This window comes from Filicampus tigris, chromosome 22 (assembly GCF_054856515.1).
Source record: "Filicampus tigris isolate MCC_2025a chromosome 22, RoL_Ftig_1.0, whole genome shotgun sequence".
NCBI lineage: Eukaryota > Metazoa > Chordata > Actinopteri > Syngnathiformes > Syngnathidae > Filicampus > Filicampus tigris.
In genome coordinates this window covers 7156129-7170047 of record NC_141238.1, presented here as the reverse complement: position 1 = coordinate 7170047, position 13919 = coordinate 7156129, and the positions used below count along the sequence as shown (strand labels likewise).

Below are 13919 nucleotides of genomic sequence, written 5' to 3'. Positions count from 1 at the left end.
TGACAGATACATAGGACAGAGGAAGAGGAGGAGCTGTGGGTGGACTATTGATTGCAGTGGTTTCCTATGTGAGGGATCTGGATCAATGATGCTGTAACAGTCCATCTTCTCGGTCAGGAGCCACTACTGGCTCTTTATAACACTCAAACACTATAATGTACTTGCGCATGCTAAAGGTCAGACTATAGAGATGAGCCCTTGTAGTTCTTTTTTTTTTTCTGCATTATAACTGCATTAATTTGTCTTGTGGGCAATTAGCTAAAAACAACGATAGATGGCCGTTATTGAGAAAAAGATTGCCATGCCCCACAATATTAGACGTTATTGCTCTCGAAAGGTGGACTTTGAATGACAAATGAAAAATATTTTCTAATGTGGCTCATGTCGCGGCGGGAAGGGTAAATGGCACGTAATAGCATTCTTCAGGGGTTCTTGTTTTACATCCGAGCAAGAATGCTATTGGCTTTGAATGGTGCCTGAAAAGGACATTCCAAATGACAGGAAAAGGTCAACTCGCTGGGTTTATGTTCCTTGTCGGCTCAATTTCCAATCCAAAATCCTCGGGGACTCCAATATCGCGCCCAGCGCAAGAAGCCTATTGACTCTGAGCGATGGCCATCCATTTTGCCCCGATCCTCTCCATTTTTTACTTTCCTGTTTTTATCGTTGCTTGCGCATCTACTTTGGTTCGTCAGGGTCTTGCGTCACATGACTCAACAATCTAACATAACCTCTGCCCAAATCTCAAAACAGTGCCGCCCCCCTTTGAATGAGGTTTAACAAAATATTTCAAAAGGTATCCGTGGGTGATTGCCGTTCAAGTCACAATTTTCCATCATCGCCATTATCAGACATCATTTTTATTGTAAGAGAGTCATCATTGGTTTTGGACAATAATGTTGGACTGGTTCAAGATGATTTAAGTAGCCAAGGTCAAAGTTATGATTTATTCGTTATAGTAGCTCTCGACAAGCTCCCGAATCCCCAAGCGTGAGTGAGTGCGCAGTGAGAAGTCATTACCTCAGCTAGTGCGTTGTTAGCAAACACGGAGAGCCCACTCATGACTTGTTAATCACAAAACAAAGCGAAGCCGCCCGGGCCGCCAGACAAACAAACACACGCACACACACACACACACATACGCCTGCACGACGCAGGACTTTGTTTTTCTGCTCGGCGTCAAAGTTATTGCGCTGCTAATGGTGCTTGAAGTAATTACACCCTCTATTGTTGCTCGCAGGCCGCAACGTGGTTTTCCCGGAGTACCACACTGGCACGCGCAAACACACACACACACACACACACACACGCAGACTAACATTCTCGCCCTGAATGGCACCATTAGCCAGAAGGCATCTGCTATAGCTCATTCCCGATCAAGTATATGTGGAATAATTCAGCCTGCATCGAAGGGTCAGCAGGAGTAAACATTCTAATTATTACTTATAGCTACTGGGCGGTGGGTGGGAAAGACTGAAGGTTGTTTCTTTACTTCACTCTGCCAAGCTAAACTAAGCTATAGTTATGTCAAAGTGAGCTATTATTTCGTTATTGAATAATTGGCCAAATGGAATCAACCGGACCAAACAACAACTGCTCTAACAGTTCTATGCAGAAAAGCGAGCATAGCAGAAAATCAGTTCTAACTATGTTTACAGTTTAGAGACGGATCGCTTAAATATACCTGAAAACTGGTCGAGCTATTTTTAGACGGACAGACAGACAGGTCATGCACACCAGTGAAAGCGCGCCTCAACTGTTCCACGTCTCCTAGTTGACCTTTAAACTCAAGTGATTTATTTATTCGGCCGCACAGGACAGATGTGATTCCTCGCTGCCTGTTGGCCTGTGTCGAGGCACAATCCAATATTAATGCACCTCAGCTCGGTGTGACTGAAATGTCTCCCCGCGTGAGACGCTTTGTCCTCCAGGAAAAAGCCCAACCGAGACCTCTGGCCGCTCTCTATTGGCCCTCAAGCCCCATCCCGAGGGATGGTTCGCCTACGTCCTTTGCCGCCTCGCCCGCTTCCGCATCGCTGTGATGTCACAGGCTTGTTCTCCCGTCAAGGGCCGCGGGTGACTGAGAAGTGTCGCGTTGTGTTCCGTGGCGAGATCTCGGCGGGGATGTGGACAAACAAAAGCGGCCGCCTTCTAAAGCAGCTGCCACAGCGGGGGCGGGAGTGATGACTGGCGACGGCGCCTCCCCTTTCCCTTCCCCGGGGGGAAACACGGTATCCCAGCATGACGGCCAGAAAACAGACTCATCAGTGTATGAAGGCGAAGCCGCTGGCGGGGAGAATCGGCGTTCTGATTTTCAAATGGTGATCAGACCAGAGAACTCGGGGCACTCGTTAGGACGCAGACATCAACACCTCATGGACATCCACCTCCCAAGTACTGGGATTTTCAAAAACAGTTGCCAACCAAATATCCTGCTCCTTTCTCAGGGGGCCATGTTAGCAGATGAGAAGTTAGCGACAAAAAAACAGCAGCGTGACAGAAGAGGTCCGCTGGACAGGCTTGTCGGTAAACTCAAGATGGTGCTGAGAAAGATCTAGCGCACTCCTGGTGGTGGGACATGCCCTTAAAAAGGATTTAAGAGTGATTTGATACATATTAAAAAAAATTATCTCTATCACTGCGTAGGGGTGTGGCAAAAAATCGATTTGCCAATATATCGCGCTTTTCGCCCGCCAAATATAATATCGACGTTTTGAAGCAAATAGTTTCGACTCAATTTGTCCTCTGATCTTTATCTTCAGATTAACATATACAGCAACTTCATAGAACATCACAATTTCGTGATATCGCAATATCGTGATAATATCGCATCGTGACCCAAGCATCATGATACGTATTGTATTGCAACATCCTAGCCAATACTCACCCCTATCACTAAGTCAAACACTAGCCAGCCACAGCTGGTAGCTAGCAAGCAGGTTAGCTTAGTGCTATCATTCCCCCGGTTAGTTCCAGAGGGGGGAAGCAGCCGTTTGACGGGGATGTCCCAAGTTTTTTAATCAGCCGCTTAAAATAAATGGTGGTGGCGGCTCCTCCAGCTCTTCGATTGGACGTGTGTTAAGGCATTTTCGTACAGAGGCTTGTCATCAACAAGCGTTATGGTCAATCAATAGGCCTACAGTATAAATCTACTGTTGGCCATACTTTTTCTGCACCTTTGTCCAGATCACTTTCGAAAATAAAATCTTCTTTGGCCTAAGCCCCACTCCAGCACAAAGTGGAAATGGGCTGAATAGGACTCAGCTGAGAGCACAAATCAACCAACACGTAAGCCACCATGACCACCGGCGAATGAGTCAGAAACGAGTGAATGTGCAGAGCCGGCATTTCTCCGAGGTGTTCAAGTGCTCAGTAAAATTCAACGCAGAGTTCAGTTCACCATGCCACAAGGCTTTCACAAATAGCTTTCCCGCTCTCTTGAAGGTCCGAGAGTGCCCCCTTCAGGATCATTTAGCATTTTAATATCCTCCAACACAAACATCCTATTGCCGGTTGCATTTGTTGCCTCCGCCACAGGAGACGCATCCTGTTCTTTCCTTTTTTTTTTTTTTTTTTATGTTTTTATTTATTTTTTTTCTTCATTCTTTGCTGAAGCAGCGCGGAAATCCCGAGGTATCGGCACCGCGTGAAGCCATTACCAAACGGCAAACACACTCGACGACTCCGCAAACAGCGGCCCTCGTGGCGTTGCCGAGCTAACAGACAGGAATCATTACGTCGCCCCACTGGGACCGACCCTCAACCATATTTGACGAGCACACAGATGAAACTGCATATGGTGCACGGGTAGGAGGGAGAGGGGAAAAAACAAAAAAACAAAAACGAACATGGGAGGACGTATGCAGGAACAGGCACATGCCTTGCTTCTACATGCAAACTATCGAAACCCAGCCTTTATTGTCCGTCGTGTCGGCGGTAATTCTTTCCTTCCGCCTCTCCCGCCTTTGACTTACACATTTCTGGAACTCGGATTTGCAAATCTGAGAGAAAGATCCACTGAGAGTTGGAACTTTGAACTTAGGGCTGGAAATGAAAGCAATGATCTGTATGTAGGGCAAGTACATGGAGAAATCGCCTCCTACTGCTGCACACCCGTTCAATATTATTAGTAGACATACGGATTCTTTTAGGCCTATGCCAATTCCAATATTTGTCAGAATAAAATCATGATAACCGATTAATCTGAGGATTCATTAAAAAATATATGTATATATATATATATATATATATATATATATATATATTTTTTTTTTAAATACATTTTGGAGTCACTTAACTCGTTCACTGCCAGACATTTTCCGACACTCTTTTACCCCAATGTTTGAAAAAAAAAATGAAAAAAATAAATAAATAAATACCTGGAATTGAATGGCTGGCTTGTGAAAAGACGAGTCAATACGTCAATGGCAGTGAATGAGTTAACAATTACAACAGTAAATATATGAATTGCAGGCAGATCATTTGGCTGTTTTACCATACTTTGTCCTTTAGTATTTAACTTTACAACAGAAAGAAAAATCCGTATAAATCGGCCATTTTTTTATTCTGGCCTGTCGAAATATGTCGTGTGAAGTGCTCAGCGGCGCAAAAAAGGTTGCCGTACTGTGCGATGACATCAACGACTTTGACTCATTACATTATTGTCGACTACAACAAAGACGTTCAGTTGTAGACATGAGAAAAGTACAACGATTCATGTCAAGTACGTCATCATGCACTCTTGCTGTTTGGTTTGTGGCATTTCTCTAAAGAATTAAAAATACTCTTTCTACGCTGCATTGCATTCCAACAGAAGCAGAAAAGTGTTTCCGTTTTAATAAGCGGAGAAAAACAGCATTCAAAGAGCCACTGTAATCATTTAGCAATGCTTTCAAAAGCTTACAGAATGCACCCGAGTCATTTTAACGCCTGCATTTCAGAGACCTAAAATGGAGGACGCATTTGCCATGGTGTGTTCTTATTCTTAAGAAAAAAAAAAAAAAAAAAAAAAATCATATTCTGCAGCTTGCACAATGTTGGTAATGAAGCTGCACATTGACGATCTGGTCGATGGGTCTTTTCACACAAAAAAAAAAAAAAAAAAAAATACATATAATGAATAAGTGCAACACTTTGAAGTGTGACAGTTCCGCAGTTCCATTAAGAATTCCTGGAAATTTACAGTGAGCACAGCACCACGGCTTGCGCCCACAGAAACAAGGCAATCACTCACCTCAGCCACTATAAACAGCCAGACAGCATTTACACACACACACACACACACACACACACACACACACACACACTATCAGAGATGGATGCTCACCACCACGGAACATACAGACGGATCCAGACGTACACACACCCAACCGGGGGGGGGGGGGGGTGGGGGGGGCGTGCAAATGATAGTGTTGATGATTTCTTGCCACTGACACTCAGCCTCTTGCGTGTGCGCGCGTGTGTGTGTGTGAGTGCGCAGATTTGTCATGGAAAAGGGGACGCCAGGTGCCGGGAGGTGCAGAATCTGGGCTCAAACCACAAGCCAATCTAGCAGACACGTCACCTTTGAGAGAATACACACGTTTGTACATCTGACACACACACTCACACACTCATTACCATCCTCACAGCAGCCTGTGTTCTAGTCAGGGTGCGAAGGACTAGCTGATGACATTCAGGGATATTGGATGTTCTTTGGTTTCTGCTCGCCTCCGCGCCCCCGGAGGAGCAGGCGGGTCATTAAAAGTCAAGGCGGACGCCGGCACGCGGCGCCTGCAGCGAGCGTGCGAGGACCCTTCTCCCCGGCTCATCATCGCATATGTATTTGCCGCTCGCAGAGTTCAAGGGCCGGTCGGTGTGAGGGGGGCGGGCGAAGCAGATGAAGGACTGAGAAAACATGATGGGACAAGTGTGCTTGACGGAAAATACCCCCAAAACGCACCCTTTTGTCTCAAGTGGGATCGGCAGGTATGGGCGAATATTAAAATAAGCGCGTGTGGGGAGGGAAATGTGAAAGGGGACATTGCGCCGAGATGGGTGTGAATGTAGCGGACTGGGGTGTTTTTATTGAGTGTCCTTGCCCGTTTAAAAGCATGTCAACAACATCAATGCGGGCCCAGTTGAAAGCCGGTTTAAAATCACTTGGGGTGAAAAGACGAGTAAATTCGTCAATGGCAGTGAATGAGTTCTGTTGGTAGTGTTAATGCTAATGCTAAAATAAAGGCATATATTCATATGGAAGCTTGTCTATTCATGCACTTCCGATTTTCTTCATAATCTGGCACCGGGTGTGAGCCCCATGCCGAGAGCATCTGCCCGTTGCCATGGCGTTGTCTCGCGCTGACGTGATCATCCGAGTATGAAACCAACATGGTGACGGGAGTGGCGCTAATTGTTAGTTTTGCCACACGAGGGAGAGCCGAGGCGTCATTAGGCGAGGCGTCGCAGACATGCCGGCGAAATGTCAAGGGAGGTGCGGCGGCATTGGCGGGTAAACACACACTCTTCTGAACTTTTTTTTTTTTTTTTTTTTTTGCCTCCCGCTCAATTTGTGGCATCGTTTGCAGCTTCGCGCGGCGTCGGAAGCGAAAAAGGTCAATGTCGCCGTGTTCTTGTTTGTTGGGAACAGAACGTTATGATGACGTTGTTCTAGTTCCACAAAACGCCAACTCAGCATGGCATCTAACATATAAGAGATACACCTTCTTCGGGACGCTACATTAGGGACACCTGCGGAGATGCATGTGAAGACAGATTCGGCCATATGCTCCGGCAGTTGGTTGGTAGTCTGGCACGCGCTCGCGGAAGGACAGAAACTCCGTGTGCCGAAAAGCTGGACCAGATGTTCTACTGCATTTGCAATGCAATATGTGGGAAACATTTTTTCCACAATTTTGCATTTAGCGGGAATGAGGCATCGCGCAACTACTTTAACGTGCTACGAGTATTTGACACACACACTAGGGATAGACCGATTATCGGCCGGGCCGATTATCGGCGTCGATATTCAGTGTTTTGTCAAATATCGACATAGGCCTTTTTAAAAAAAAAAAAAAAAATGATGGCCGATAATAAATCAATTCAAAACGGTGTAAACATCAAGGAAGTATTTATTTCAATTTTCAGTTCACTTTATGAGATTCTATCGACCCTGGAAACACTCTGCACTTTTTGTTTTTGTTTGAAATCAAAACAAAGATCAGTGAAATTCTAACTTTTCTGTCATTTTGAAACTTTGGAGGACTTTATTTACTCTAGAAAAGTATATGGAGCTATTGTTTAAGTTTTCGTTTAACTTTTGATGACCTTGTGGGCTCCATTTTTGTTAGAATTATACAACAAAGACGTACAGCATGGAAATTCAATTACAATTATTACATTCCACGATTACAAAAATTGGCATAATCGTAAAAAACCATTATCAATATGCATTTATATCCAATGCACTGTTTTTTCACACAAGGAAATCATACATTTGCAACAAAAAAAAATTATAACTAATTATATAAATTTTTTTGGGTCCCAAAGGAACTTACATAATTATAGTGTTTCCCAAAAAATATTTGTATTATTTATATTTTTTACATTTAAACATTTTCTTGTTTTTTACCAAAAAATAAATGTTTGTTTGAATAATCGTGATTTCAATTATTACCTAAATAATTGTGATTAATATTTTTTTCATAATCGAGCAGCCCTAGTATGTTGGCAAACATCTATAATCATTAGAAAAAAAATAAATTAATAATATCTAAGTCTGAAAATGTCAATAAACATTTGCTTAAAGGCGTTTCAACAAAATTAAGAGTTTCCATTTTTTTTTAGATTTTGACACCAATATTTTCTTTTTTTTTACTGAAAATTATTGTCGGCTCCAAATATCGGTTATCTGCCTGCTTGACTACTAATAATCGATATCGGCCCTGAGAAAAAAAAAAAATCGGCCTCTCTCTAACACACACTACAGTCCCAACACTGGGCAGCTGTGCGAGCCAACCAACCTGTGAACCACGCTGTAATTACGAGCCGTTTTGTAATTATGAAGCTCTTTGCTGGTTCTGCATGGCCCACCAAAAACTTTCCGTGTGGTCCGCAGGATTGGCGAAAAAAAAAAAGAAAAAAAAACTTGCAGAGAACTTTTGAGAGAGTGAGCGAAACAAGAGGTGTCCCTCGGCCGCAGCCCTGTCAGCGCGGAGAAAAGTGCCTGCGAGGTGTCTGTAAATCAGAATCATTACGCCGTTAACCTCCAATCCATCTTCATCTGAGGACGCGGTGAGAAAGTATCAGCAAACAAGCCTGCAAGTCGACTGTGGAAATGAGGTGGAGCGGGGCCTGCGACCGAGCGCCCGCCGCCGGCCTCCCACGCGTGAATCCGAGCCCGGCCCGGGGTCGAAGGCGCCCCTTCTGTCGACGTAACCGACGCGCCTCACCCTCGTGGATGTGTGTTGCCGGCGCCGCAATAAGAGGTGACTCGTGGGCCGATTGTGATTTATGTGCCGGCGGGTCGGGGTGAGCGGGACGCGGGCCAGCAGAGGGGAGAAGATGGATCCCGAGTGCGAGCGAAGGAGACAATCTGATTACGGCCTTATACCTCCTTTCATCTTCATCTTCGACACTCACTCTTCCGACCGGCGCCTCTCTCCCTACACTTAGCCTGCACTCCGTATGTTGCCATGGTAACAAGAAGCTCCAAACACGCAGAGATGAACACGTAGGATGTGTCATATTTGAGATACAGAGTACAGGGTAGAAGATTTCTTGATTTCTTGTTTGTTTTTGGGTTTTTTTCGCTTTTAGCTTAACGCTAACAATGCAACCATCGACGGGCTAGCCAATGGCATTGCTGTAGCAGCATTAAAACGCTTTGAGCAAGGGATATTTGAACGCAAATTTTAACTCAGTTAATCTCACCCAAGTTTCTGGGTTGTTTTGTGCTAAACATTTTTTTACCCTAATCGAGATTTTTTTCTTTTTTTTCACGAGCAGTTTTAAGAGTGCATGTAAACAGGTAATATAAGGTCATATTCACTGGCACATATTCTTTATCCTCTGCAAAGAGTATGGCTAAACGATTTTGAAAAAATAATCGAGTTGCTTTTTGTACCCCTCCCCGCCCCCTCCCCTCAAAATTGTGATTGTGATTTAACGTGATTCTTTTTTTCAAGCTCCTCTTGCCACTGCGATAACTTCACAAAATGACTCAGACTTTCAAATTTCACGAAACAACGATATGTAAACATGTGGACAGCACTTCTTAAGCACTGGGCTTATCTAGACACTACATGAAAAAAAAATAAATACGATATACTATCTGTAATACCTAAGCCTAAGTGAAGAAGGGAGCACAGTACACAGAAGTGTCGTACTTCAAGAGTACACAATGTGAAGTGCTTTTGACTTGAATCAACACTAGAAGCCATGCCTGTGTTTAATATTTGAGGTAAGAACATCCACTATGTGAAGAGAAAAGGCTAACAATGGGTCCGTTTGCTTCGGGGCTATGGATCAACGAGATGAAAAAAAAAAATGGTTTGATTCGTCCGGAATTTACGTTGCTGCAGAGTGAGGGGCACATCAGGTAAAGAAAAGAAGCAGACGGAGAAATGGAGCCAAAAATAAGAGAAAAATGAGAAAAATGCAATTGCATATATGGACAGTTGGAATTTGCTCCCGTGAATATGTCAGTTCCAAATCGTGACGAGAGGCCAGATGTCCAAAAAATAATGAGATCATAGCGTCCGTTTCCGATGACGTCATACAAATCAAATCAACAGATTTGAGCTTCTTCTGTCAAAAATTGGTCACACAAGGAACCATTCAAGCCTGTGGAGAATTACATAACTCCATATTACAGTTCCACTGAAGTACTTGAGCGAGCACAATTCATAATCAACAAAACTTCCATGATTGATAGGAGAAATACTTTCCATTACTTTTGCTTTTTTCCTCATGTTCCAAGACTGCCACCCAGTGGCGGTGTGGGGTGATGGCAAGGCAAAAAGGTTTGCTTTGAGTAAATGACTTCATTAAAACAGGGCAAAAGTTTGAATTATTTACTTATCTTTTCATCCAAGCATTTGTTTTGATTTCTTTTTGGGCTTCCTAATATGAAGTGAGGGAATACAAGGAACATCAAGGTCACCAAGGGATTGAAATGGACATTACAGTGTAAAAAAAAAAAAAAAATGCCCTCAAAAAGTACCAATTAGGGCTAAACTATTTTGAAAAATTATCTAACTGCATTTTTCCCCTCAATACTACGATTGCGATTTAACATGCAATTATTTTTTCAAGATCCTCTTCCCTGGTATTTTTTCTTAACAAAAAAAAGCAATAAATGCATCTGTATTGTGTATTTTTTTCTCTGAATTGCCGCCTTTGCGTTACGATACTACCCTGCGATATCGATTTGAATTCGGTTAAATGTCCAGCTACCGATAACATCAAAAGCACACAGTGAGCTATAAAGTCATTTCACAACAGAAAACCAAAAACAGCAGCTCTCGTTTACATCAGGACGACTTGTAGGCACTGTTTGTTCCCCGTGCAACCAACTCCTTTGAATTCAGCGTGCGCAATCCATTCAACTGCAACCCATCAAAACGGGGACGATGACACATTTGGCTCGGTGCAAAGAGGCCGGCATCCCGACGTGGCGGGCGCCAGATAAACATCATTAAAACTAACATCATTAGCATCCAAACTCATTTGTGTGTGTGTGTGTTTTCTGTCCGTTTTTGGAGATGCCAACTTGCTTCCAGGCGTGCCTGCATATACGGTATACTATATGCCAAAAAAACAACAACATACACGCATTGTACTACGGAATTTTGCCCTGAAGGACTATACGCGAGTGTGAAAGTGTGTAGGTGGCGCCTTGGCACACGACAAGATTCCGCGCTGTCTCTACACAAAGTGAGTAGCGGCATACGCAAGTCAATTAGCTGTTTTTTTTGAAGAAAGTTAAGTCCTACTCTTGCAAACAGGAACGAGCGGATGGATAACCTCACGGGCGGCGGTTAGAGATAGTAATGGCGAGACGGGGCGATTGAGGGAAAATGCCGGCGAAAACAAGTGAGCAGCTGCTGTAACAAAACATCTCGTTAACTTTTTCACGGACGTTTATATTAGTTTTTTTCTTTTTTTCCCAATGGGGAGGCGTTGAGGAGGGTATCGTCGCTTTATGTTTGGGATCAGCACAGCTTTTGAATAGAAGTTAAGATTAGCGGTGAATCTCGGCTCGTCACGGCGATTATGCAGATTGCAGATGATCTGTATTCCAGTTTTGCATAGTCGGAAAGAATATTATCTGCATTCATCATCCGCACAACAACATTGCACCTCGATTCGAGATGGAGACGTCAATTTTCAGGTATCTTAAATCAAGTTTTAAACTAGGCAAAATGGCGGCACAGTTATGTGTGATTCCGTTTTGACAAGGCAAAACTTCGAGAAAAAAAACAGAAAATTAGAGATCACATGGCCATTTGCGTTGTTTTTTTTTCTGACCCAATCCCCCATTTAATTTTTATCCCCCCCACGGTAATTATAATGAGCGTCAATTATTTGCAGATTTTTGTTTTTCTCGGTCGAGCACAGTTCCTATATTAGCATCAAAAACACCTTTCTGCTTGATATGTTTCTTGTTTTCTCCACCTTTTAGTCAGAAACCGGTGTTTTGGTGAAACGAACTCATGTTTTCCTGCTCATTACTGAAGGATGGAGCAGGTTGGAAACTTTTTTTTTTTTGCAGATCAGATTTTTTGCTTTGAAACCTGAATGAGTTAACGCGGTGACAGTAACAGGTCACCAACGAGGCCTGGCAACTATATAGAGGGGGCGTTATACACCAGCAAGGGAAGGGATCATTTACAAAAATTCACATTCACAGAAAAAAAAACAAAAAAAAAAACAGACAAGAGTATCAAATGCAAGAGAGAGAACGAACTTGCACAGACTTCATTATAGTGGAAACAGCTGCAGGCCTCCAGGAAGGTCATGATCGCGTGTGTGTGTGTGTGTGTGTCCTGTGGGGAGGTTTCAGACCTAATTGGCACCCGCATGTCAAATGCTCCCAAACTGGCACGGTTAAAATACTCCGATGAATTCCAATAAGCCGGCTGTAAAGTTGCGGCAAGACTTGACGTCTGATTTTCAACTAATCCCACCAAGCTTAATAAATTGGCTAAAAAAGGTCCCCGGATAAATTTAGACAATAATGTACGAGTCACTGGGAGGGGGCGACATAAGTAACAATGTAGAAGTTCCATTAATACTGTCCATTATGTGAGGACAAGCACGCTGACTTGGAATTATTCTCTAATGAATGCAAATTAGCTTAATTAATGACCTCATTAACATAACTTCTTGTGTTCAATACATCATGGAGACACGCGGGACATTGAGCAGCTCAAGTGGCCCCTCGTTTATTCTGGTTCTGGCTAATCTATTTTGCATATTTCTATCATCCCCCTGACGGTGTCGGGCTGTCATCCTGATAAGAAATCGACGGCACATTTGCCTCCCTCGTGGTTAATCTTCACAGGCTAATGTTAGTGTTTCTAATATTAGCGACTGGAGGAAAATTATCAGGAGGAAGAAGCTAATGGTTGGGTCAGCTGGCATTCAGGAAAGGTGTAATATTTAGTTTAAAAAAAAAAAAATGTATACTTTGTGAATTATACAGAGTATTTTATAATCGGAATTGCAATCGGTTTATTTTTTGCTGTTGCTAGTTGAGCAAATTAGGGTGTTTATGATAGCCGTAGCATAGCTGTTTTTTTTTTTTTTTACTTTACCGATTTGCAAACCAGTTTTTTTTTTTTTTTATACCTGTAATTATTTTACTGTTCAATTTACAGCTTTAAAAAAGGAATAAGAATGTTATTTACAAGGACAGCAATGGTTAATTATATCTAATCAAATTAAAATAATGTATTTTAAAACATAGGTTGCATACATTTTACACAGATCAATACAAAAAATATAAACTATTTCACACAATACAGTTTAACTTTTTTTTTTTTTTACTTTATCTCCAATAGACCAGACGCAGCTATTTGTCTTCAAAATCAAATGTTTGAGCAAAAAAAAAAAAAATGCCTCAAAGGTTTGTGAGAATAAACGAGTACCCAGGAGATAGCCTTATTAAAATCAACTAAATAAAACAATCTTGAGTTCCAACAGAACTGAAATGTGTGGGACTTTCACAGTCGTATGGTGATGTGAAAACGCCACAGCAGTAGAAGTGTCAAATTGCTCGAATATAAGGCTATTCCGCCAAATAAACAAAATGCAAATAAATAAAGTGAACCGCAACACTCTGCCTCCCAGTCATTTATGCCCCTAACATCTCAATTTAAAGTTGTAAATGTGAAAACAATAGTTGCGTAGCTGCACAAAATAATATTTCATGCAATGGAGCCTTTCCATCACATTTCTAAGGCCCCTTAGCAATAAATGAATTTTAAGCATCTATCTATCTCTCTCTATATCTATACATACACACAGTAAAAAAGAAGCTTATTGTACAAAACATTATTTTAGACAACTGACCTGTGCCTTCGAGGGGCTCAACTTATGACTTGTACAGCAGTGACCTCCGGTGGTAACCTGTGGTACTGTAGGGTAGAAAATGAAAGCTCTATTACGTTAGCCTGACAAAACTAGCTAATTTGAAAGCCCAGACGATTATTTTAATCCATTTGGAGCATCACTATAGTAATAGAGGGTAAAAAGTAGAATAATGTACAAAGCAATTGGGTAACTGACCTCTGCCGTCGAGTGGTTGAACTAATGATGACTTGTACAAAAGTGAACTCCAATGGCGACGTGTCGTACAGCAGGGTGGGAAAACAGTGACTTCTGTTTTGTTAGCACACTAAAATAGGAGGCCTGTCATTAAAAAAAAATAAAATGAG

The 13919-nt window shown here is 42.5% G+C and overlaps 1 protein-coding gene across 3 annotated transcripts in view; it reads right to left on the bottom strand.

Moving 5' to 3' along the window:
- gramd4a (GRAM domain containing 4a) overlaps positions 1 to 13919 on the bottom strand; it is a 54813-nt gene that overhangs the window by 18134 nt on the left and 22760 nt on the right. For all 3 annotated transcript variants that reach the window (XR_015084598.1, XR_015084600.1, XR_015084599.1), the window contains exons 22-23: positions 13771 to 13893; positions 13555 to 13619 (exon numbers count right to left, since the gene is read on the bottom strand). The gene's annotated coding sequence lies outside the window, so the exon portion shown is untranslated. The remainder of the gene's footprint in view (positions 1 to 13554; positions 13620 to 13770; positions 13894 to 13919) is intronic.